Raw genomic sequence first — 23588 nt, forward strand, 5'->3', positions numbered from 1 at the left:
AGACAAAAAAGTAAAGGAGGATTAGCAATGTTAATCTCAAATTAGAAATCAAAACAAAAATCACTGTGATTAAAAAATGGTACTCTATATTGATAAATTACACAATCTTCAGGGAAAATAAGGTACTTATGATGTTTACATTTATGACATTTAAATATTTAAAGTAGGTATACCCAGTCAGATCAAAATGCAATAAAAGTAGAAATAAACAAAAAAAGGCCAGATGATAAAACAAATCTCTTAGAAATTTTAAGAAAACAATTTAAAGAATAATTCCTAGATCAAATGAAGGAAAAAAACTACAATTACAGACTATTTAGAAAAAAATAACAATGAGGCTACTATGTTTAAAACCTAAGATATACAGATAACTTTATGCTTAGATGAAATTCAAAGCATTAGACAACTTTGCTTATAAAGAAAGAAAAAATATATTCATTAAACATTCAAGTCTAAATTATAGAAAAAGATTCATAAAATAAAACAAAAATTAAAGGGGATTAATTGATTAAATACAAAATCAGAAATTAACAAATTAGAGAAAAATATAAGGAGTTTTTAAAAAATGTGGATTCATTGAAAAGCCAAATGAAATATAAAAACATCTGACAGGTGGGATCAAGATGGCAGAGTAGGAAGATCCTGAGCTCATGTCCTCCCACAGACAAACCAAAACTACAACTGGATATAGAACAACTCTTTCTGAGAAAGACCTGAAGAACAGTTCTTCCAAAATTAAGGAAAATTTTTAAAAACCACATCAAGATGGGTAAGAGGGGCAGAGATGTGATGTAGTCAGGATACCATACCCACCCTGGTGCAGACACCCACAAGTGGGAAGGGGTATCACAAACTTGAAGGTCCTCTCTAAGGAGTGAGGGGTTCGAGGCCCACACTGGGCACCTCAGGCTTTGGTACCAGCACTGGGAGGACAAGGCCCCTTAACTAGCTTTGAAAACCAGCAGGGCTTATGTAGAGCTAGAGGGCTGTAAGAAACAGAGTCTTAGAGGGCTTGCGCACAGACTCACTCATTCTGAGTCCCAGTGCAGAGGCAGCAGTTTGAAAAGTGCCTGGTGCTCTAGCCAGCCTGCCAAGGTTGCCCCAGCATTCCCCTGGCCCATGCCTGCTCCAGCTCCAGCTGGCCTGCCAAAGCTGCCTGGCACATGCAGTCTACATAGAAGATGCTCCTACTGAAGACCACACCTTCAAGACTAGGAGAAGTAACTATTTTGTCTAATCCATAGAAAAAAACACAGTAAGCCAAACAAAATGAGGAGACAGAGGAATTTATTCCAAACAAAAGAACAAGATAAAGCCTCAGGGAAAAAAACCCTAATAAAATGGAGATAAGTAATCTACCTGATAAAGAGTCAAAGCAACAGTCATAAAGTTGCACATCAAACTCAGGAGGGGAATGCAGGAACACAGTAAGAACTTCAACAGAGTTAGGAAATATAGAAAAGAACCAATCAGAGCTGAAGAATACAATAACTGAAATAATACACTAGAGGGGATAAACCACAAATTAGATGATACAGAAGAACATACACACAGCCTGGAAGACAAAACAGTGGAAATCACCCAATCAGAACAACAAAAAGAAAAAAGAATTTTAAAAAATTAGGATAGTTTAAGAAACCTCTGGGGCAACATCAAGAGTATTAACATTCAGACTTCCCTGGTGGCATAGGGTTAAAAATCCACCTGCCAATGTAGGGGACATGAGTTCGATCCCTAGTCTGGGAAGATTCCACATGCTATGAAGCAACTAAGCCCATGCCGCCACAACTACTGAGCCTGCGCTCTAGAGCCCACAAGCTACAATTACTGAGCCATCGTCCCACAACTACTGAAGCCCACGAACCTAGAGTCCATGCTCCACAACAAGAGAAGCCACTGCAATGAGAAGCATGCGCACCACAAGGAAGAGTAGCCCCCACTCACCACAACTAGAGAAAGCCTGTGCACAACAATGAAGGCCCAATGCAGCCAAAAGTAAATAAATAAAATAAATAAATTTATATTTTAAAAAGAGTAATAACATTCGCATTATAGGGGTCCCAGAAGGAGAAAAGAGAGAGGAGCAGAAAACTTATTTGAAGAAATAATGGCTGAAAACTTTCTCCAAACTAGGTAAGGAAACAGAGCTTCTCCAAGATCAGGAACAAAATAATTATGCCCATCCTCATCACTTTTATTCAATATAAAATTGGAAGTCCTAGCCATAGCAATCAGACAAGAAAAAGAAGTAAAATGTATCCAAATTTGAAGAAAAGTAGTAAAATTCTCACTATTTGCAGATGACATGATACAATATATACAGAAAATGCTAAAGACTCCACCAAAAAAACTATTAGAACTAATAAATGAATTTAGTAAAGGTGCAGGATACAACATTAATATGTAGAAATATGTTGCATTTCTATACACTAATAATGAACTATCAGAAAGTGAAATTAAGAAAACAATTATATTTATAGTTGCATCAAAAAGAATAAAATAAACCAGGAATAAATTTAACCAAAGAAGTGAAAAACCTATACTCTGAAAATTGTAAGACACTGATGAAAGAACCTGAAGATGACATAAATAAATGGAAAGATATACCATGCTCATAAATTGAAAGAATATTGTTAAAATGTCCATAATACCAAAAGCAATCTACAGATTCAATGCAATCCTTATCAAGATACCCAAAGCATTTTTCACAGAACTATAAAAATAATCCTAAAATCTGTATGGAATCACAAAAGACCCTGAATGGAAAAAGCAATCTTTTTAAAAAAATAAATTTATTTATTTATTTTTGGCTGGAAGGGGTCTTTGTTGCTGTGCACAGGCTTTCTCTAGTTGCAAAGAGCAGGAGCTACTATTCATTGTGGTGCATGGGCTTCTTATTGCAGCGGCTTCTCTCTGTTGCAGAACATGGGCTCTAGGTGCACGGGTTTCAGTAGTTGTGGCATGTGGGCTCAGTAGTTGTGGTTCACGGGCTCTAGAGCAAAGGCTCAGTAGTTATGGCACACAGGCTTAGTTGCTCTGTGGCATGTGGGATCTTCCCGGAACATGGCTCGAACTCATGTCCCCTGCATTGGCAGGCAGACTGTTAACCACTACACCAGTGGTGTAGTGAAACAGTATTGTGAAAGAAGAACAAAGCTGAAGGAATCACATTCCCTGATTTCAAATTATACTGTAAAGCTACAGTAATCAAAACAGCATTGTAATGGGCACATACCCTGAGAAAACCATAATTCAAAAAGAGTCATGTACCACAATGTTCATTGCAGCTCTATTTACAATAGCTGGGACATGGAAGCAACCTAAGTGTCCATCGACACATGAATGGATAAAGAAGATGTGGCACATATATACAATGGAATAACACTTGGCCATAAAAAGAAACGAAATTGAGTTATTTGTAGTGAGGTGGATGGACCTAGAGTCTGTCATACAGAGTGAAGTAAGTCAGAAGAGAAAAACAAATACTGTATGCTAACACATATATATGGAATTTAAAATAAACAAAAAAGGGTCTGACAAACCTAGGGGCAGGACAGGAATAAAGACACAGACATAGAGAATGGACTTGAGGACATGGGGAGGGGGAAGGCTAAGCTGGGATGAAGTGAGACAGTAGTATCGACATATATTCACTACCAAATGTAAAATAGATAGCTAGTGGGAAGCAGCTGCATAGCACAGGGAGATCAGCTGGGTGCTTTGTGACCACCTGGAGGGGTGGGATAGGGAGGGTGGGAGGAAGATGCAACAGGGAGGGGATATCAGGATATATGTATACACATAACTGATTTACTTTGTTATAGAGCAGAAACTAACATAACATTGTAAAGCAATTATACTCCAATAAAGATGTTAAAAAAAAAAAAGGTGGGGCCAACTCTATGTACTTCTCAAGTCTCCTATCCCATTTGTGTGATATTCTGTCTGCCTCTTCTGCTCTTCCTCATTTCATTCCTTGTAAACTGTTCCTCCTTCAAGGAGGCCACCTTTCTTGAAAAGTTCCCCCTGGAGTACCTCAGGTAGACTTTGGAGCACATTTCTTCTGGTTCCACTTGTTTGGATTCTGCTCATCACGTTACATTTAAGTTATCGTCTACAAGCCTATCTCCTTGTCAGACTGTGACTTTTGATTTTGTATTCCTGGCATCTCTACATTTCAACCTTAGCTGAATCCCTAGTGCCTAGAGTAGTAATTTTATTGAAGACATTCGAATGTTATTTGTTGAATGAATAAAAAGCTACTCCAAAAAATTAGGGAATCTAAATTGCTAATGATGAAAAAAAGCAAACAATGTTTCAGAGCATATTTTCCTTAGGGAATGGCCACAAACTAGCTTAGGCAAGTTGCTGCATTTTCAAGGGAATTAGTTTCTTCATTAGTAAAATCAGGATGGTGGTTAATGATGATATTCTATGTTCTATGACCAGTTCTATTTCAGCAATTGCTTTATTTCTGGATTTAAATAATCATTTTGATTGAAAAATAAAAAATAGAAGCCTGAACCAAGATGGTGGAGTAGAAGGACGGGCTCTCACTCCCTCTTGTGAGAACACCAGAATCACAACTAGCTGCTGGACAATCATTGACAGGAAGACACTGGAACTCACCAAAAAAGATACCCCACATCCAAAGACAAAGGAGAAGCCACAATGAGATGGCAGGAGGGGCGCAATCACAGGAAAATCAAATCTCATAACTGCTGGGTGGGTGACTCACAGACTGGAGAACACATATACCACAGAAGTCCACCCACTGGAGTGAAGGTTCTGAGCCCCACATCAGGCTTCCCAACCTGGGGGTCTGGCAACGGGAGAAGGAATTCCTAGAGAATCAGACTTTGAAGGCTAGTGGGATTTGAATACAGGAGTTCGACAGAATTGGGGGAAGCAGAGACTCCACTCTTGGAGGGAACAAACAAAGTAGTGTGTGCATCGCGACCCAGGGGAAGGAGCAGTGATGCCAGGGGAGACTGAACCAGACCTATATGCTAGTGCTGGAGGGTCTCCTGCAGAGGCAGGTGGTGGCTGTGGCTCACCGTGGGGACAAGGACACTGGCAGCAGAAGTTCTGGGAAGTACTCCTTAGCGTGAGCCCTCCCAGAGTCTGCCATTAGCCTCACCAAAGAGCCCAGGTAGGCCCCAGTGTTGTGTTGCCTCAGGCCAAACAACCAACAGGGAGGGAACCCAGCCCCACCCATCAGCAGTCAAGCAGATTAAAGTTTTACTGAGCTCTGCCCACCAGAGCAACAGCCAGCTCTACCCACCACCAGTCCCTCCCATCAGGAAACTTGCACAAGCCTCTTAGATAGCCTCATCCACCAGAGGGCAGACAGCAGAAGCAAGAAGAACTACAGTCCTGCAGCCTGTGGAACAAAAACCACATTCACAGAAACGTAAACAAGATGAAAAGACACAGGGCTATGTACCATATGAAAGAACAAGATAAAACCCCAGAAAATCAACTAAATGAAGTGGAGATAGGCAATCTTCCAGAAAAAGAATTCAGAATAATGATAGCGAAGATGATCGAGGACCTCGGAAAAAGAATGGAGGCAAAGATCGAGAAGATGCAAGAAATGATCAACAAAGACCTAGAAGAATTAAAGAACAAACGAACAGAGATGAACAATATAATAATTGAAATGAAAACTAGACTAGAAGGAAGCAATAGCAGAATAACTGAGGCAGAAGAACGGATAAGTGATCTGGAAGACAGAATGGTGGAATTCACTGCAGCAGAACAGAATAAAGAAAAAAGAATGAAAAGAAATGAAGACAGCCTAAGAGACTTCTGGGACAACATTAAATGCAACAACATTCACATTATAGGGGTCCCAGAAGGAGAAGAGAGAGAGAAAGGACCAGAGAAAATATTTGAAGAGATTATAGTTGAAAACTTCCCTAACATGGGAAAGGATAGAGCCACCCACGTCCGGGAAGTACAGAGAGTCCCATACAGGATAAACCCAAGAAGAAACACGCTGAGACACATAGTAATCAAACTGGCAAAAATTAAGGACAAAGAAAAATTATTGAAAGCAGCAAGGGAAAAATGACAAATAACACACGAGGGAACTCCCAAAAGGTTAACAGCTGATTTCTCAGCAGAAGCTCTACAAGCCAGAAGGAACTGGAATGATATACTTAAAGTGATGAAAGGGAAAAACCTACAACCAAGATTACCCTACCCGGCAAGGATCTCATTCAGATTCGATGGAGAAATCAAAAGCTTTACAGACAAGCAAAAGCACCACCAAACCAGCTCTACAACAAATGCTAAAGGAACTTCTCTAAGTGGGAAACACAAGAGAAGAAAAGGACCTAAAAACACAAACCCCAAACAATTAAGAAAATGGTCATAGGAACATACATATCGATAATTACCTTAAACATGAATGGATTAAATGATCCAACCAAAAGACACAGGTTTGCTGAATGGACACAAAAACAAGACCCATCTATATGCTGTCTACAAGAGACCAACTTCAGACCGAGGGACACATAGAGACTGAAAGTGAGGGGATGGAACAAGATATTCCATGCAAATGGAAACCAAAAGAAAGTTGGAGTAGCAATCCTCATATCAGATAAAAGACTTTAAAATAAAGAATGTTACAAAAGACAAGGTAGGACACTACATAATGATCAAGGGATCAATCCAAGAAGAAGATATAACAATTATAAATATATATGCACCCAACACAGGACCACCTCAATACATAAGGTAACTGCTAACAGCTATAAAAGAGGAAATCAACAGTAACACAATAATAGTGGGGGACTTTAACACCTCGCTTAAACCAATTGACAGATCATCCAAAATGAATATAAATAAGGAAACAGAAGCTTTAAATGACACAATAGACCAGATAGATTTAATTGATATTTATATGACATTCCATCCCAAAACGGCAGATTACTCTTTCTTCTCAAGTGCACATGGAACATTCTCCAGGATAGACCACATCTTGGGTCACAAATCAAGCCTCAGTAAATTTAAGAAAATTGAAATCATATCAAGCATCTTTTCTGACCACAAGACTATGAGATTAGAAATGAATTATAGGGAAAAAACGTAAAAAACAGAAACACATGGAAGCTAAACAATACGTTACTAAATAACCAAGAGATCACTGAAGAAATCAAAGAGGAAATCAGAAAATTCCTAGAGACAAATGACAATGAAAACACGATGATCCAAAACCTATGTGATGCAGCAAAAGCAGTTCTAACAGGGAAGTTTATAGCTATACAAGCCTACCTCAAGAAACAAGAAAAATCTCAAATAAGCAATCTAACTTTACACCTAAAGGAACTAGAGAAAGAAGAACAAACAAAATCCAAAGTTATAGAAGGAAAGAAATCATAAAGATCAGAGAAGAAACAAATGAAATAGAAACAAAGAAAACAATAGCAAAGATCAGTACAACTAAAAGCTCATTCTTAGAGAAGATAAACAAAATTGATAAACCATTAGCCAGACTCATCAAGAAAAAGAGGGAGAGGATTCAAATCCATAAAATTAGAAATGAAAAAGGAGAAGTTACAACAGGCACCGCAGAAATACAAAGCATCCTAAGAGACAACTACAAGCAACTCTATGCCAATAAAATGGAAAACCTGGAAAAAATGGACAAATTCTTAGAAAGGTATAACCTTCCAAGACTGAACCAGGAAGAAATAGAAAATATGAACAGACCAATCACAAGTAATGAAATTGAAACTGTGATTAAAAATCTTCCAACAAACAAAAGTCCAGGACCAGATGGCTTCACAGGTGAATTCTATCAAACATACAGAGAAGAGCTAATACCCATCCTTCTCAAAGTCTTCCAAAAAATTACAGAGGAAGGAACACTCCCAAACTCATTCTATGAGGCCACCATCACCCTGATACCAAAACCAGACAAAGATACTACAAAAAAAGAAAATTACAGACCAATATCACTGATGAATATAGATGCAAAAATCCTCAACAAAATACTAGCAAAGAGAATCCAATGACACATTAAAAGGATCATACACCATGATCAAGTGGGGTTTATCCCAGGAATGCAAGGATTCTTCAATATACGCAAATCAATCAATGTGATACACCATATCAACAAACTGAAGGAGAAAAACCATATGATCATCTCAATAGATGCAGAGAAAGCTTTTGACAAAATTCAACACTCATTTATGATAAAAACCTTGCAGAAAGTGGGCATAGAGGGAACTTTCCTCAACATAATAAAGGCCATATATGACAAACCCACAGCTAGCATCGTTCTCAATGGTGAAAAACTGAAACCATTTCCACTAAGATCAGGAACAAGACAAGGTTGCCCACTCTCACCACTCTTATTCAACATAGTTTTGGAAGTTCTAGCCACAGCAATCAGAGAAGAAAAAGAAATAAAAGGAATCCAAATAGGAAAAGAAGAAGTAAAGCTGTCACTGTTTGCAGATGACATGATACTATACATAGAGAATCCTAAGGATGCTACCAGAAAACTACTAGAGCTAATCAATGAATTTGGTAAAGTTGCAGGATACAAAATTAATGCACAGAAATCTCTGGCATTCTTATACACTAATGATGAAAAATCTGAGAGTGAAATTAAGAAAACGCTCCCATTTACCATTGCAACAAAAAGAATAAAATATCTAGGAATAAACCTACCTAAGGAGACAAAAGACTTGTATGCAGAAAACTATAAGACACTGATGAAAGAAATTAAAGATGATACAAATAGGTGGAGAAATATACCATGTTCTTGGATTGGAAGAATCAACATTGTGAAAATGACTATACTACCCAAAGCAATCTACCGATTCAATGCAATCCCTATCAAATTACCACTGGCATTTTTTACAGAACTAGAACAAAAAATTTCACAATTTGTATGGAAACACAAAAGACCCCGAATAGCCAAAGCAATCTTGAGAACGAGAAATGGAGCTGGAGGAATTAGGCTCCCTGACTTCAGACTCTACTACAAGGCTACAGTAATCAAGACAATATGGTACTGGCACAAAAACAGAAATATAGATCAATGGAACAGGATAGAGAGCCCAGAGATAAACCCACACACATATGGTCACCTTATCTTTGACAAAGGAGGGAAGGATATACAGTGGAGAAAAGACAGCCTCTTCAATAAGTGGTGCTGGGAAAACTGGACAGCTACATGTAAAAGTATGAAATTAGAACAATCCCTAACACCACACACAAAAATAAACTCAAAATGGGTTAAAGACCTAAATGTAAGGCCAGACACTATCAAACTCTTAGAGGAAAACATAGGCAGAACACTATACGACATAAATCACAGCAAGATCCTTTTTGACCCATCTCCTAGAGAAATGGAAATAAAAACACAAATAAACAAATGGGACCTAATGAAACTTAAAAGCTTTTGCACAGCAAAGGATACCATAAACAAGACCAAAAGACAACCCTCAGAATGGGAGAAAATATTTGCAAATGAAGCAACTGACAAAGGATTAATTTCCAAAATTTATAAGCAACTCATGCAGCTCAATAACAAAAAAACAAACAACCCAATCCAAAAATGGGCAGAAGAACTAAATAGACATTTCTCCAAAGAAGATATACAGATTGCTAACAAACACATGAAAGAATGCTCAACCTCATTAATCATTAGAGAAATGCAAATCAAAACTACAATGAGATATCATCTCACACCGGTCAGATTGGCCATCATCAAAAACTCTAGAAACAATAAATGCTGGAGAGGGTGTGGAGAAAAGGGAACCCTCTTGCACTGCTGGTGGGAATGTAAATTGATACAGCCGCTATGGAGAACAGTATGGAGGTTCCTTAAAAAACTACAAATAGAACTACCATACGACCCAGCAATCCCACTACTGGGAATATACCCTGAGAAAACTATAATTCAGAAAGACTCATGTACCAAAATGTTCATTGCAGCTCTATTTACAATAGCCAGGACATGGAAGCAACCTAAGTGTCCATCAACAGATGAATGGATAAAGAAGATGTGGCACATATATACAATGGAATATTACTCAGCCATAAAAAGAAATGAAACTGAGTTATTTATAATGAGGTGGATGGACCTGGAGTCTGTCATACAGAGTGAAGTAAGTCAGAAGGAGAAAAACAAATACCGTATGCTAACACATATATATGGACTCTAAGGGAAAAAAATGTCATGAAGAGGTTAGTGGTAGGACGGGAATAAAATACAGACTCACTCGAGCATGGACTTGAGGATATGGGGAGGGGGAGGGGTGGGCTGTGACGAAGTGGGGGAGTGGCAGGGACATATATACACTATCAAATGTAAATTAGATAGCTGGTGGGAAGCTGCTGCATAGCACAGGGAGATCACCTCTGTGCTGTGTGACCGCCTGGGGGGGTGGGATAGGGAGGGTGGGAGAGAGGGTGATGCAAGAGGGAGGAGATGTGGGAGCATGTGTGTATGTATAACTGATTTAGTTTGTTGTAGAGGGAAAACTAACACACTATTGTAAAACAATTATACTCCAATAAAGATGTTAAAAAAAAAAAAAAAAACTGAATGTAGAAATGTAGCAAACTTGACAAAGGTCTATGTTTTGTAAAGTTCAAGTTAGCATTTTGGACTTTATGGTAAATCCAATTGTCTCACTAAATTGAGTCCATTAGTTTCTGAAACCCATGTTTAAGTAAGAAAGCATTCTGGGTTTTGTAGTTCCCATGGGCTGAGGACTGTATGAATGACTAGGAAGATATCAACATATTCCTTTTTATGCATCTCTGGGGCATGCCTCCCTAAAACAAAGTAAACATACGTGTAAGCAAACATGTTCTGTTATTATCACAACCACATTGCCAATGCTAATATAAAATGTATTCTAAATCAAAGTTTATAGTGATCTCCTGCTATTTCTTCTAATGCTAATAACTGTCCTGACAAATCTGTTTCAAAACTCATCATACAATCCATACTAATGACCAGTTTTTTAAGAATAATTGCCATTTGCTAATGGGTGAATTGTGTGTATCTATAAATGTAAGTCTTTGAATTAATAAATATTACAGTTTACTGTCAATCTGATTCTAATTCTACTGCCAAGCATTTTGGTTATTAGATTACATTTCAGAGTCAGGATGAAGATACCATCTGAAATTTCTTTCCTACAGATGAGATCTGAATATTGATTTTCTGAAGTTTTCTTGAAACCACACCTCGCCCTCTCTATCAGGTAATTTAAAATACATCCAAGTAAAGAAGAGCATAAAATCTGGTTTTAAAAGCCACAGAATTTCTTTTGGCTTTAGAGTTTTGAAATTACCAAACATACAATAATTCAGAGAATATTTTAGGGTATTCTATTTAAGTCAAGAACAGAACAAAACAAGTTAAACTAAAACTGGGATGTATTTAGAGATTGCCTACATGTTGGATTTATCTGTGGAAAAAATAATAACAAGAAAAAACTAATACTGCAATGAACAAGCACAGCATACAGCATTCTAAAGAACTTTCATTACAAGAGGTAACAAATAATACAAGAGGAATGGTATGTTTGCTTCCCATCCCTACCCCTGCTTCAATACTGTGTGTGTTTCTTAATATAAGATACTTCTCTGGGATACTTTGTACTTTCCTATCTTCCAGATGAGCAACACCTCATTTCCCTCTTCTCTGTAACCCCAGTGAAAATACACTTCCACCAGCCACAAGGAAGCCCCCCAGCTACTGGCCCAGATGTCAACTACGCAGTATTACCATTACTGCAGCCTTCCTCTCCGACAGCTCCAAGGCTGCCCTTGAGGGGTCTGTTCCTGAAATAATGCCCTGTGGCCTCCTTCCCTATCTCTCTTCAATCAATTCCTTGGCCAGAATCTTCCCCAAATTTCCAACAAAGTCCAGCTTGTTCATTTGAGTTTCATGGCAGGTAATATTACTTGAGATATCATTTAATTATAACTTGTAACTTAATTGTAACTTGTTATTTGTGTTTTACATGCATGGGGCATGGGTGGAGAGAGAAAAAGAAAAGAAATTAAACAATGTGAATGCACCTTTGTTCAATGTTATCAGCTTCTAAATACTTGATTAGATGTTAATATACAGCAAAAAACCACCCTGAGAGGAAAACAGTGGGGATTTTCATAGGAAATTGTTCAAATAGTATTCAATGCCCACTCTTCAGGATATTGTAAGGGATCTCCACAACCATCTAAGAGATTAACTAGATGACTTTTAAGGTCCCATCGAATTCCATGGTTTCGTGATACAATAATCCATTAATTCACTCAACTTTATTGAGTACCTACCACTTGCAAGGTAAAAGGAGCAGCTGAAATCTAGAAACTTTGTATGCAAAATGTTCAACTTTGTTTTCTACCACATTTCATACAAAGGGGTTAATATTAAAGTTGGTGTTGGTAAGAGGCTTATGATATCCAAGTTCTTACTGAAATACAAAAATAAAACCATTGTTCATACTATTTAAGAAATGTATTTTTTCTCTCTTGATAGGACATAATTTGTTTTTGCTGTTGAAGACTTTACTTTTTCTTCCTTTCTTAGACACACAAACACTAATGAGAAAATTAAGTTGCTATGGCAGGCTTGTTGGTTTTTTTTTTTTTCTTTTTGCCAGTAGAATAGCCCTTTTCTTCTCTGTCAATAGTACTCTTCTTTCATGTGAGAAACCTGTAATATGTGACTTTAGGAAGGACCAACCCTGCTCCCTCACCCAGTGACAAGGGAAGGCAACGACATAGGACTAGCTCACAGGAGTTACCCATCCCAGTTATGAATTGGCCAATAGATGATGCAAGGACGAAAATGTGATTGATTCATGGATGGAAGATGTTCCAAGCCTGGAAAAGCCTATTCCTCCAGAGTCCTTTCTGTGGGAGCTATCTAAAAATACCTTACACCAGAGTTACTAAGTTGGTAGAATGTGAGCCTAAAGTAGCTGGTTGGCCATCCTACCAGCCATGTGTGAAAGCTCGTCCAAGAGATGGAGAGACAAAGCCTTGACAACATTACTGTGTTCCTGATCCAGCCGTGCCTGATCCTCCTACTTACACAAATAAACACATTCAGAGATTTGGTTCACATTTCTCACGGCTTCTCCAAAACGAACCTACTTAATGAATACATGAAACAAATTAAAATCACCTCTGTCTTTGAACTGAGGGTTAGCAAAAGAACTGTACATGGTAAACATCCTTATTTAGCCACTTTAAAAAACATGTTACTCTGGAATATGGTTTTGGAACAGAGTGAAGTGTCAGTCCCTGAAGATCAGTTATTTTCCCCAGCACCCCCTTTCTGACTGCCCATTCAGCCCCTCCCCATATCCACAATGTCTAAATAAAACTGTTTTACTTTAAATAGCTGAAGATCAGAAATAAAAGACTTAAATTTTTAAGGTCTAACAAGAATCTTGGTTTTGACATCTATAATGAAACGTTAACTAATAATTGTGCAGTAATACTATCCTTTCTTTTAGCAAGTAAAATGATACAATATTTCATAACACTTATTTCAAAACACTTTTGAAATAAACATCATGGGATCACTGTCAAGTTCAGTGTTCAATGATTTCTCCTGTCTCCACTACTTAAAATATGTCTCCATTAACTACCATTTATTACCTTCACCTGTCATCACTTAGCTTACCTGTCACAATCACACAGTAATGATAATTGATTCAGAAGGAGTTCCAGGGAATACATTTTCTTAGCTTAGCCCATAACATCTCAGTGTAGCAGTGTGCACAAAGTGACTGATGTCATCTTCTGTATTGTTATCTTCTTCAGAGCAGGTATTTTATCAAAATGGCTGAGTCTTGACTTAAAAAAAAATTAACAGAGTTGCTGAAAAGTCTGAGTAAACATCTGGGCTTTAGGTTATCTATGTCATTGATTTTAATAAATTGGTATTTTTAGTGTTTTGGCCAAAGTTACATAACATACTGCTAGCCATCTCCTTTGCCAACATTAGGGTTGAGCAATGCTCATTCATCATTTACTTGTGGAGCTCCTACCATGAGCCTGACTTTGAGATATTTTCCAAGGTCACAGAGAAACATATGACATGGTGTCCTAACAATGCAGGCTGGTGTGATGTATATATTCCCATAGCATTTGGTAGGGTTGTCCTGGGCATTAACCATTTCTAAGCCCTTTGCAACCACCTGTGCAGCTGAATCCTCCCTATCCTCCCTCTACTGTTCAATGCTCCCAAACCTCAGGCAGTGAACTGGCTGCACAAGCGCCACCTGGGGGAGATTTGGGGAAATGCAGGTTCCCAGGCCCTGCTTCGGAGGAATCTGACTCAATAGATTTGGAGTGAAAAAATGGGGATCTACTTTTTTTAAAAAAAATCTCTCTCTTGAGTATGATGTATAACCATGCTTTGGAAGCACTTTTCCACATATCTTTTCTTCTGAGGATGGAAAATAGGACAGCTATTCATGGGTCAGTATTAGGGCTTTTAAAAACCCACCAGTTCCCAAAACATTTCTATCACTGGACTTATCAGGGCACCTGATAATTTCTCCTTTATAGTAGTTCTTTTAACTTTAGGTAAAGGTCATTCTCTACCTAAAATATAGCAGTGATTATTCATTAGCCATAAGATAAAGAGAAACCTCCTCTCTGTGGCATACCTGGCCCTCCACGATCTGGCCATTGCCTACCTGTCCATCCCTATTTGTCTCAGGATCTTTTTCTCAATAGCCTTCTCCCCTGCCTGTAGCCCAGTGATGCAGAATTGCTTACTGATCTCCTAACGCTCCACACCCGCTCAGCTCTGGGGCCTTGGTATGTGCTCTTCCTATTGCTCAGCTGTCTGCCCACACCTTTTATACCTAGAAAATAATTTATGAAGAATGCCCTGATTCCTTCCTATACTCTCCGTTTTCCCTGTAACTATATTTTATACAGGTTTCCGCTGAAGCCTCTCTAAACTTACTGGACTTAACTTGTTTAAATGTCCATCTTTTTTTTTTTTTTTTTTGCGGTACGCGGGCCTCTCACTGCTGTGGCCTCTCCCGTTGCGGAGCACAGGCTCTGGACGTGCGGGCTCAGCGGCCATGGCTCACGGGCCCAGCCGCTCCGCGGCACGTGGGATCTTCCCAGACCGGGGCACAAACCCGTGTCCCCTGCATTGGCAGGCGGACTCTCAACCACTGCGCCACCAGGGAAGCCCCTAAATGTCCATCTTTTGATGTCTGAAACTTAACTTTAAATAGTCCCCTTCCTCCACCCAAAAAAGAAAAGGTGAGAGCGTGAGAATGCGAGAGAGCGAGAGAGAGAGCGAGAGAGAGAGAGAGAGCGAGAGCGAGAGAGAGAGAGAGAGAGAGAGAGGGCTGCAATGTTAATGGAAGAACGTTAACAATTAGTAAATCTAGGTGAAGGATCTCTGTAGGATTGAAATTTTTCAAAATGAAAAGTTAACTACCCCAAATGGCCTACCTTTGTGTAAGTTTCTGGAGTATGGGAAGCATCATACTCATCTTTTATTGCCCACATCTCATACCTGCTTTCATTAACTACTGAATGAATCAGTGAGTGAGAGGAATAGCACATTAATATCTTGATCTCTTTTGATGCATGAGTTATATTTTACCTTGTGGAAAATAGTTTGAAATCCAGCTGAGGTTGGCAGGGGTGGGGGGGGGTTGGGATTGTGGTGGAGGGTCAGGAGCAGAGGCTGGACTTTCTAAGCTGCTGAGACTGTTTCTACAGGGTAGAAGGTGCAAGTAATGGTGAAGTTGGGATGAACTGTCCCCCAGGCAAAACTTGAGTACAAAACGTATTCCCTATGTCAGGCCCCATGCTTTGAGAATTCTTTTTTTTTTTTAGTGGGGGCTGAGGAAGGTTTTGCACACCCATAAAAATGTAGCTGTCTATTCATTTGGAATTTCAATTTTCACACAGCAGAAATACTTCTAAGTTACAATTATCAAACTTTTAATTTTATCAGACATTCTGAACTTCTTAATTATTACTTACAACAAAAATAAGTGCCTACCAGTGACCTATTAGTCCAACTTTCCCCACATATTACTTTCTTGATTTGTATCGAAATAATAGTTGACCTTCCCCCCCGAAAAAAAATAATAAGGGGCTTCCCTGGTGGCGCAGTGGTTGAGAGTCCGCCTGCCGATGCAGGGGACACGGGTTCGTGCCCTGGTCCGGGAAGATCCCACATGCCGCCGAGCGGCTGGTCCCGTGAGCCATGGCCGCTGGGCCTGCGCATCCGGAGCCTGTGCCCCGCAACGGGAGAGGCCACAGCAGTGAGAGGCCTGCGTGCCGCAAAAATAATAATAATAATAATGACTGTAGTCCTCTTTTTACTAAGATATCTTTCTATCTTTACACTAATGTGTCTCCTTAGCACATTTACTAATGTGCTAAGGAGACACATTATTCCCTTGTAAACTGGAGGACCCATCCTACAAATGAGCTTCCAGTTTCTACTTATGTCTTAATTTGGGAGAAAGTTGCCCCATCAGGGTGTTCCTGGGGAGATAATAACACCTGGGTCCTCACCTCATGAGTCTTCTCTGAGCCCTTCTTTACACCCTCATTCCCTGTTGTGCTTTAGAGCATAATAAAGCCCTCCCTTCACCTTGGTGCCTTCCTTAAATTGGAAAAAAGTGGTGGGTGGGTTACACAAAATATCACAGAGAAAAATAAATTAGTTAGACACTATCTGAAGTGCAAAAAAAAAAAAACTACTTCAATTTTTCAAACGCTAAAGAAAACAAATTTATTTCTTGTCCTTACTTTGAAAAAAACCCATATCCTCAGATATAAAAAATCCATTCTCAGGTTAAAGAAGCCTCAGGGCAGTCACCAAATACAACACTTAGATTAACTGACAGTAGCAGTAATAACATGTTTTGGTTTTGTTTAGCTTTTTTTTTTTTTTTTTTTTTTTTTTAAAGCTAGTTGTTAAACAGAACAAAATGGAATGCCCAGTTGACAGTGTAAGCAGGCTTTGTGTTGACAATGAGATATGGAGCTTCTAAGATGAGCAATCCATGAAAAATAGCTTGCCTCAGGACTCAGTCAAGGCCAGCTTAATTTAAGTTTTCCTCTCCCACTTGTTTAGTCATTAAACTCAGGAAAGTATTTTGGAATTGGATCTGAGAAAAAGACACTGGCCAACATCATAAAGCTGGTTATTTAAAGAGATGCTAAAAGGCACTACTTTCCCTCTGGGTTCCAAAAGAATAGGAAACCAAGGCTGTTCGGAGATATCTGAAAAATGCACTCTTTTTAAGTGTAGCTTTGAAATCGCTGGTTTTAAGTATAGCATATTTTATGGACATTGTATCACCTCAACTGCCATGCAGCACACAAAAAGGATTATGGATTTTCTCTTCAATGGAGCATTAAATAGTCCCCTGAATAGCAATTTTCTAAAAGAGCAAATATAGGTGGCGTATCCTGCATATGTTTTCCTGACACTGCAGAGATTTTCTGTAACACACACTGCATGATACAGGTAACAGTTTCTGGCTCATAGAAAAAAAAACAACAACTCAGTTTTACCATTAAAGTCAAAGCAATTAATTTAGGATACTTAAAAGCAAAGAGTGAAATTTTTGGAAACTTTTGAGAATAGTAGATTAAGTTCATTACTTTCGTCAGTCTTCTGCACATAACATCACAGATTTGTTCTGGCTTTTGCTGTTCTTCTTAGCTTACTTTGTTCTTGTTAGAATACTTTACACTTTCATTTCTGCCTACCCACAACCTCTTAGCCTTCACATCCCAATTCCAATGCTGCCTCTTCCGTGAAACCTTTCTATTCACCCCAGCCAAAAGCAATTCCTCGTTCGCCTGGATTCCTTTGTCACTTTATTTTCACCTTTCTATTTTGCATGTTACATTTCACTCTATAGTACATTCGTGAAAGAGCAAGTTGTAAATTCTGTCAGTTATAAACCAGATGAGAGCATGGACTTTCTTTAGGACAGTACAATATTTCTTTTTTTCAATTTGTTCAAGTTGAAGCTACCGCAAAAGGTAAATAGCAAAAAAATTGTAAAATCAGTGCCTCAAAATTCATATTCTGAAAAAGTTTTGACTTAAAAAGCCAACAGAATTAGATGTTCCTTGTGCCATTTTAGTGATTCATGGGCTTCTTATAAAGTAGCCCTTTGTGTTTAGAAGAGTAAGATACTAAAACAGTCATTGAGACGTTAGTGAAGGATGTTTGCTTACAAATGCTGATGAATCTGCAGTAAAGAAGGGAGGTCAGGTACTTTCCAATGACACCACCACTCGACATAGTCAGGTACTGGCTAATGATACAGAAAGCCAATTCAGAGAATAAATAAAGCTAGAAAATAGGCTTATTGAAACTTGATTATTGCACAGATATTGCTAACATGATAAATTTCTTTTACTATACATGCAATGTAACTATGGTGATATGAAGGAAGAATTCCTTTTTTCTGCTTTATTGTTGATAAACACAACTAGCTCTGAAATGTAGAAAATTAAATTGGACTGCATTGTCAACAAATATATTTTGAAATTTAAGTTTTGTGGGGGTCTATGTTCTGCTGGCACAACTGAAATGACAAGAAAATATCCTAGACTCATACTAAGGAGCTTTGCGGGAATGAAAATCAACATCATGCTTCCTTCATCAAGAAAGTCTTACTATGTTGGTCTTCCCTGGTGATGCAGTGGTTGAGAGTCTACCTGCCGATGCAGCGGACACAGGTTCATGCCCCGGTCTGGGAAGATCCCACATGCCGCGGAGCGGCTAGGCCCATGATCCATGGTTGCTGAGCCTGCGCGTCCGGAGCCTGTGCCCCACAACGGGAGAGGCCACAACAGTGAGAGGCCCGTGTACCGCAAAAAAACAAAAACAATTAAGTCTTACTGTGGAAAAGAAACTACAACTGCCCTACACAGTGAGCTTAGTGACATAATGAAGATCGTAGATTTATAAAGGCTCATGCATGACATTTGATATTATTTTCTTTATTACGTGATCAGATGAAAGCTGGTGATGGCCAACCACTATTGCATGCTGAGGTATGATGGTTACAAGAGAAAAATTTTTTTCAAGAACGTGTAACTACAAAGTAAACTTCCAGTGATTCCGTAAAGTAAAAATAAATAAATAAATAAATAATAAAATAAAATTCATATCCTGAGAAGAAAGGTCATTAAACTTTTCTTTCAGATAATAATTCCTTAAAGGCCAATTTTTTTAAAAATCCAGTTTCCATTAGATTATAAGTTCCCAAAAGCCAGACCATGCCCCACTTTCTTTAGCCTCCCACAGCTCCAAGTTCAGAACCTTGTGGTTTGTCAGTGTTAACTATTATTTGGTGATTCAAAAATACTACTGTGTCTACTGAGCCAACGCTACACAGTTTACATGGCTCTATCTACTTGCCATTTTAAGATTAAAATCTCCTTGGATCCCAGTACTTAATACAAATCCAAAAACGTAATACATATCCCAAATATTTCTATCATCTTGGTGTGTGTTTTCCTAGAGACTTCAGGAACTGATAAAATATATTCATGATCTACACCACTGATGAGTGAGGTACCTTTATATTTAGAAAAATAAATGACTCTTACAGCCTTATTTTCATATATGTAGAACATGAATGGTGAGAGAGATGCATTCATTATAAAGACCTATCAACACTGAGGCCTCACTACTGTATACTTCAATTACTCAATACCACACTTTGTCTTGTGTCAGTAATTCTAATTTAACTATGTAATGCTTTTAGCAGTGTTCAAGTAGGCAAAGCTACTCAAAACTATTACATATTTTCTTTCTCTATTTTCTTTATTCACACCTTGCTTTATATCAAAAGTAAAATGATTATTCTACAGTAGGAGACTGCACTTTAATAACTGCAACACATTCATCAGAAGAACTAAAATAAAAAAGTAATGCAATACTAAATGCTGGTGAGGATGCAGAAAAACTGAATCCCTCAACATTGCTGGTAATAATATAAAATGGTACAGCCACTCTGCAAAACAGTCTGGTACTTTTCTATAAAAATAAACATAAAATTACCATAAGACTCAGTATTTATGCCAGAGAATTGAAAACTTCTGTCCACAGAAAAGACTGCACATGAATGTTCATAGCAGCTTTATTTGTAATACCCCAAACCTGGACACAGCTAATATGTGCCTGAATGGGTGAATGATTAAACAAACTGGTACATTCATACCATCGAATGCTATCTAGCAAAAGAAAGGGTGAGCTATGTTACATACAACTTGGATGAATCTCAAGGGCTTTATGATGTGTGCAAAAGACCAAATCCAAAAGTCAAAACTGTATGCTTCCATTTATATAAACAACATTCTTGAATAATGAAATTATAGTGATGGAAGACAGATTTGTGGTTGCCAGGGTTTAGGGGTTGTGCCTGGGAAGAGATACAAATGAGTATAAAGAGGTAGCAGAGGGAGATCTTTGTGATAAAGGAATTCTTTGATTGCAGAAGTGGTTACACTAAATCTACACATGTGATAAAATGATAGAGTACTATGCAAATACATTGTATCAATATCAAGTTCCTGGTTTTGTATAATACTATAATTGAGTATGTTATAACCATTGGAGGAAACTGGGTGAAGGATACCCAGGTCCTTTCTGAACTAACTTTGCAACTTCCTGTGAGTCTAAAATTATTTCTAAAAATGGTTAAAATTTAAAATACATAAAAAAAATAAAATCTTGTAAATATGTAAAACTGTATGGAATTCAATGACAGTAAGCATATATATACTAGGACTCTTCTGGGTATCTGGGTCTATGTTGTTGCTCCATATTTATTTTTTAATGTTACTTGTATGTTATCAGTCTTCCTCTAGATTGTAAGTTTCAGGAGGGCAATGACTTTCATCTGTTTTGTCCACTGATGAATCCCAAGAGCTTAGATCAGTGTTTGCATACATAATGTATTCAGTCAAAATCTGTTGAATGAGACAAGTGAGACAGTAGATCTATTGCTTTAGCATGTATATGCAATAACTTACGATAAAAGATGAAAAGATACTAACAGTCTCAGATCCTGATCATGAGAATTGTAATAATCATACCAAAACATCTTTTTATCTCCTTAACTTTCCATTTATCTTGTCTTTCATTTACTCAAGTGCAGACACACAGTTACTCTGTTACTTATGTAAGTTCTCAGTAAACAAAAAGTGCCTTGTTAGCCTTGAAGTATATAACTTGACATTGTAAAGCACAAAAATAATTTTAAAAATATGAAGTTCTATTATATTTAAAAAAAATAATAATAGTTAGGACTTCCCTGGTGGCACAGTGGATAAGAATCCGCCTGCCAATGCAGGGGACACGGGTTCAAGCTCTGGTCTGGGAAGATCCCACATGCCGCGGAGCAACTAAGCCCGTGTGACACAACTACTGAGCCCACGTGCCACAACTACTGAAGACCGCACGCCTAGAGCCCGTGCTCCACAACAAGAGAAGCCACCGCAATGAGAAGCCCGTGTACCACAACGAAGAGTAGCCCTCGCTCACCACAGCTAGAGAAAGCCCGTGCACAACAACGAAGACCCAACACGGCCAAAAATTAATTAATTAATTAATTAAAAATAATAATAATTAACATTGACTTTAAAATGTTGTAACAATATAGTTCAATATATAAGTATAGCTCTTAGTCTCATAGTGATGGGAAGATTATTTAGATAGATAAGACATGAGAAAATAATTTTGTGCTATTTTATCATTATAATAAATAACTTTATTATAACAATATAATAATAATACTTTATTATTATTATGATCACTTAGAATCCAAAGAATTCCATAGAAAGCATTTGCGTGTCTCAATACAAGGCTGTATCTTGTCCTGCTACTCTAACCACATGAGGATCTTTAGAACTAAAACATAAAAGTTTAATTTTACCTAATTTTGTCCTTAGCCTGTATGTGAATTATGTGACTTCCCCCACTAGGTGTTCCTCTGGCCAATCCACACTGCCTCCACCAGGGGCCCTAAGGATCTGCACACCAGAATCTTCCATGCTGGCACAGGACAAGACTTAGGTCACTTTTCCCCATTGGAGACCAAGGCATCTTCATTGTTGGCTGTGATGTAAAGCACTTTTTGTGAAATCAAGTGTACACTTCTAGATAGGACGAGGCCTGAGTGCTCAGCTTGTGCCAGGAGACCTCAGGATACAGCAGAGTGGAAAGATCACGACAAACTGGATTTTAATCAGAGTGGGAGTCCCAGCTCAGCCAGTTACCCGCCCTGAGTAAGTCATCAAACCTCTCTGAGAACAGACTGGTGGCTGCCAGAGGCAATGTGCTTTCCTCACAGTATTGTCATAAGGACAAAATGAGATGCTGCACGGAAAGTGTTTAGCACAGTGCCTGGCCACTGCAGAGTCTTCTATAAGGTTAGTAACTGTTAGCATCATCATCATTACTAACAGTTGCCAAAATGTAAGATAATGGTAAGGTCATAAATGTTTTGGAAACCACGTACTTCCTTTTACAGGCAGTTTACGCCTTTATTTCACTATCAACATAGGTGATATACTCTCCTCTGTAAAGCATACTTATTGAATTTAAGTTTTAGTTTATACATACAGTATGGAAACAAAATGGCTTTCTGGCTTAAAATATTTTCTGATGCAAGAGAAAGGAACATACCATACCTAATTCCAGCTGTGAAAACCTGACTGCACATGCCCATTTGATGCCCTGTTTGTAAGGGCTGCCCTTAATGCAGACTGGCACACACGTAACGGAACTCGATGTCTGGTTGGCTTCCAGTTTGAAACAGAAGCTGCAGCTAATGGGCTGCTGAAGACCCTGAGGGCCATAGCTGTCCAGGGTGGAAATAGTCTCTAACTGAAAGCTTGCCATGGCCCTCATTCAGTTAAGAATTCTTGGGGCAACTCTTTAACTTTCAGTGGTTCCTGTGCTAAAACCAAATTAGTAAAATATCAGATGGTTCTGTTGTTGCTAGGAAATGTCAGTAACATAAGCCATGACAGAAATAGACAAAATTAAGAAAACTAACTTGGAAAATTCTGACATTGTATTGAATCAGTCAATGTGGATTCAAAAAAAAAAAAAATAAGCAGGTCTTTTTTTTTTTTTTTTTTTTTGGTCACTTTTCAAACCGGAGCCATTTACTAAAGGCCCATAAAATGTCCATTTTAGCAGAAAATCTGCTCATAAAGGAAATGCCAGAACCACCTTTCCCTTTCAAAGTTACAACCTATTCCCTTTATAATTAAATGTAAACAGAATCAGATATTTTCTTTTCCTCAATTTACTGCGAAAAAATTTTTGTACAAAAAAGATTTCTTTTGTACAGACCCAATAAAATATGGTATTTTAAAATGGATTTAAAATGTACCCAAAGAGCTCTACAACATTATTTTTCATAAGTGAATTTTCTTAACTTTTCCTTCTTGGGTATTTGCATATAAATGACTCTTCCATGTCTGCTCTGTGAAACGACCTAAATAATATAATTAGAAATAATCTACAGGTGCATGGATTAGATTACTAGCAGTGGTTTCTGTTG

At 38.2% G+C, this 23588-nt stretch overlaps 1 protein-coding gene across 10 annotated transcripts in view; it reads right to left on the minus strand.

The window, feature by feature from the left end:
* CCDC141 (coiled-coil domain containing 141) overlaps nt 1-23588 on the minus strand; it is a 218812-nt gene that overhangs the window by 168190 nt on the left and 27034 nt on the right. The window contains exon 1 of one of the 10 annotated variants that reach the window (XM_067026395.1): nt 13676-13728. The exons of the other annotated variants lie outside the window; for them this stretch is intronic. The gene's annotated coding sequence lies outside the window, so the exon portion shown is untranslated. Of the gene's footprint in view, nt 1-13675; nt 13729-23588 lie in introns of those variants that run through there. 10 annotated transcript variants of the gene reach the window in all.

The sequence above is a fragment of the Kogia breviceps genome, chromosome 2, assembly GCF_026419965.1.
Source record: "Kogia breviceps isolate mKogBre1 chromosome 2, mKogBre1 haplotype 1, whole genome shotgun sequence".
Lineage (NCBI taxonomy): Eukaryota > Metazoa > Chordata > Mammalia > Artiodactyla > Physeteridae > Kogia > Kogia breviceps.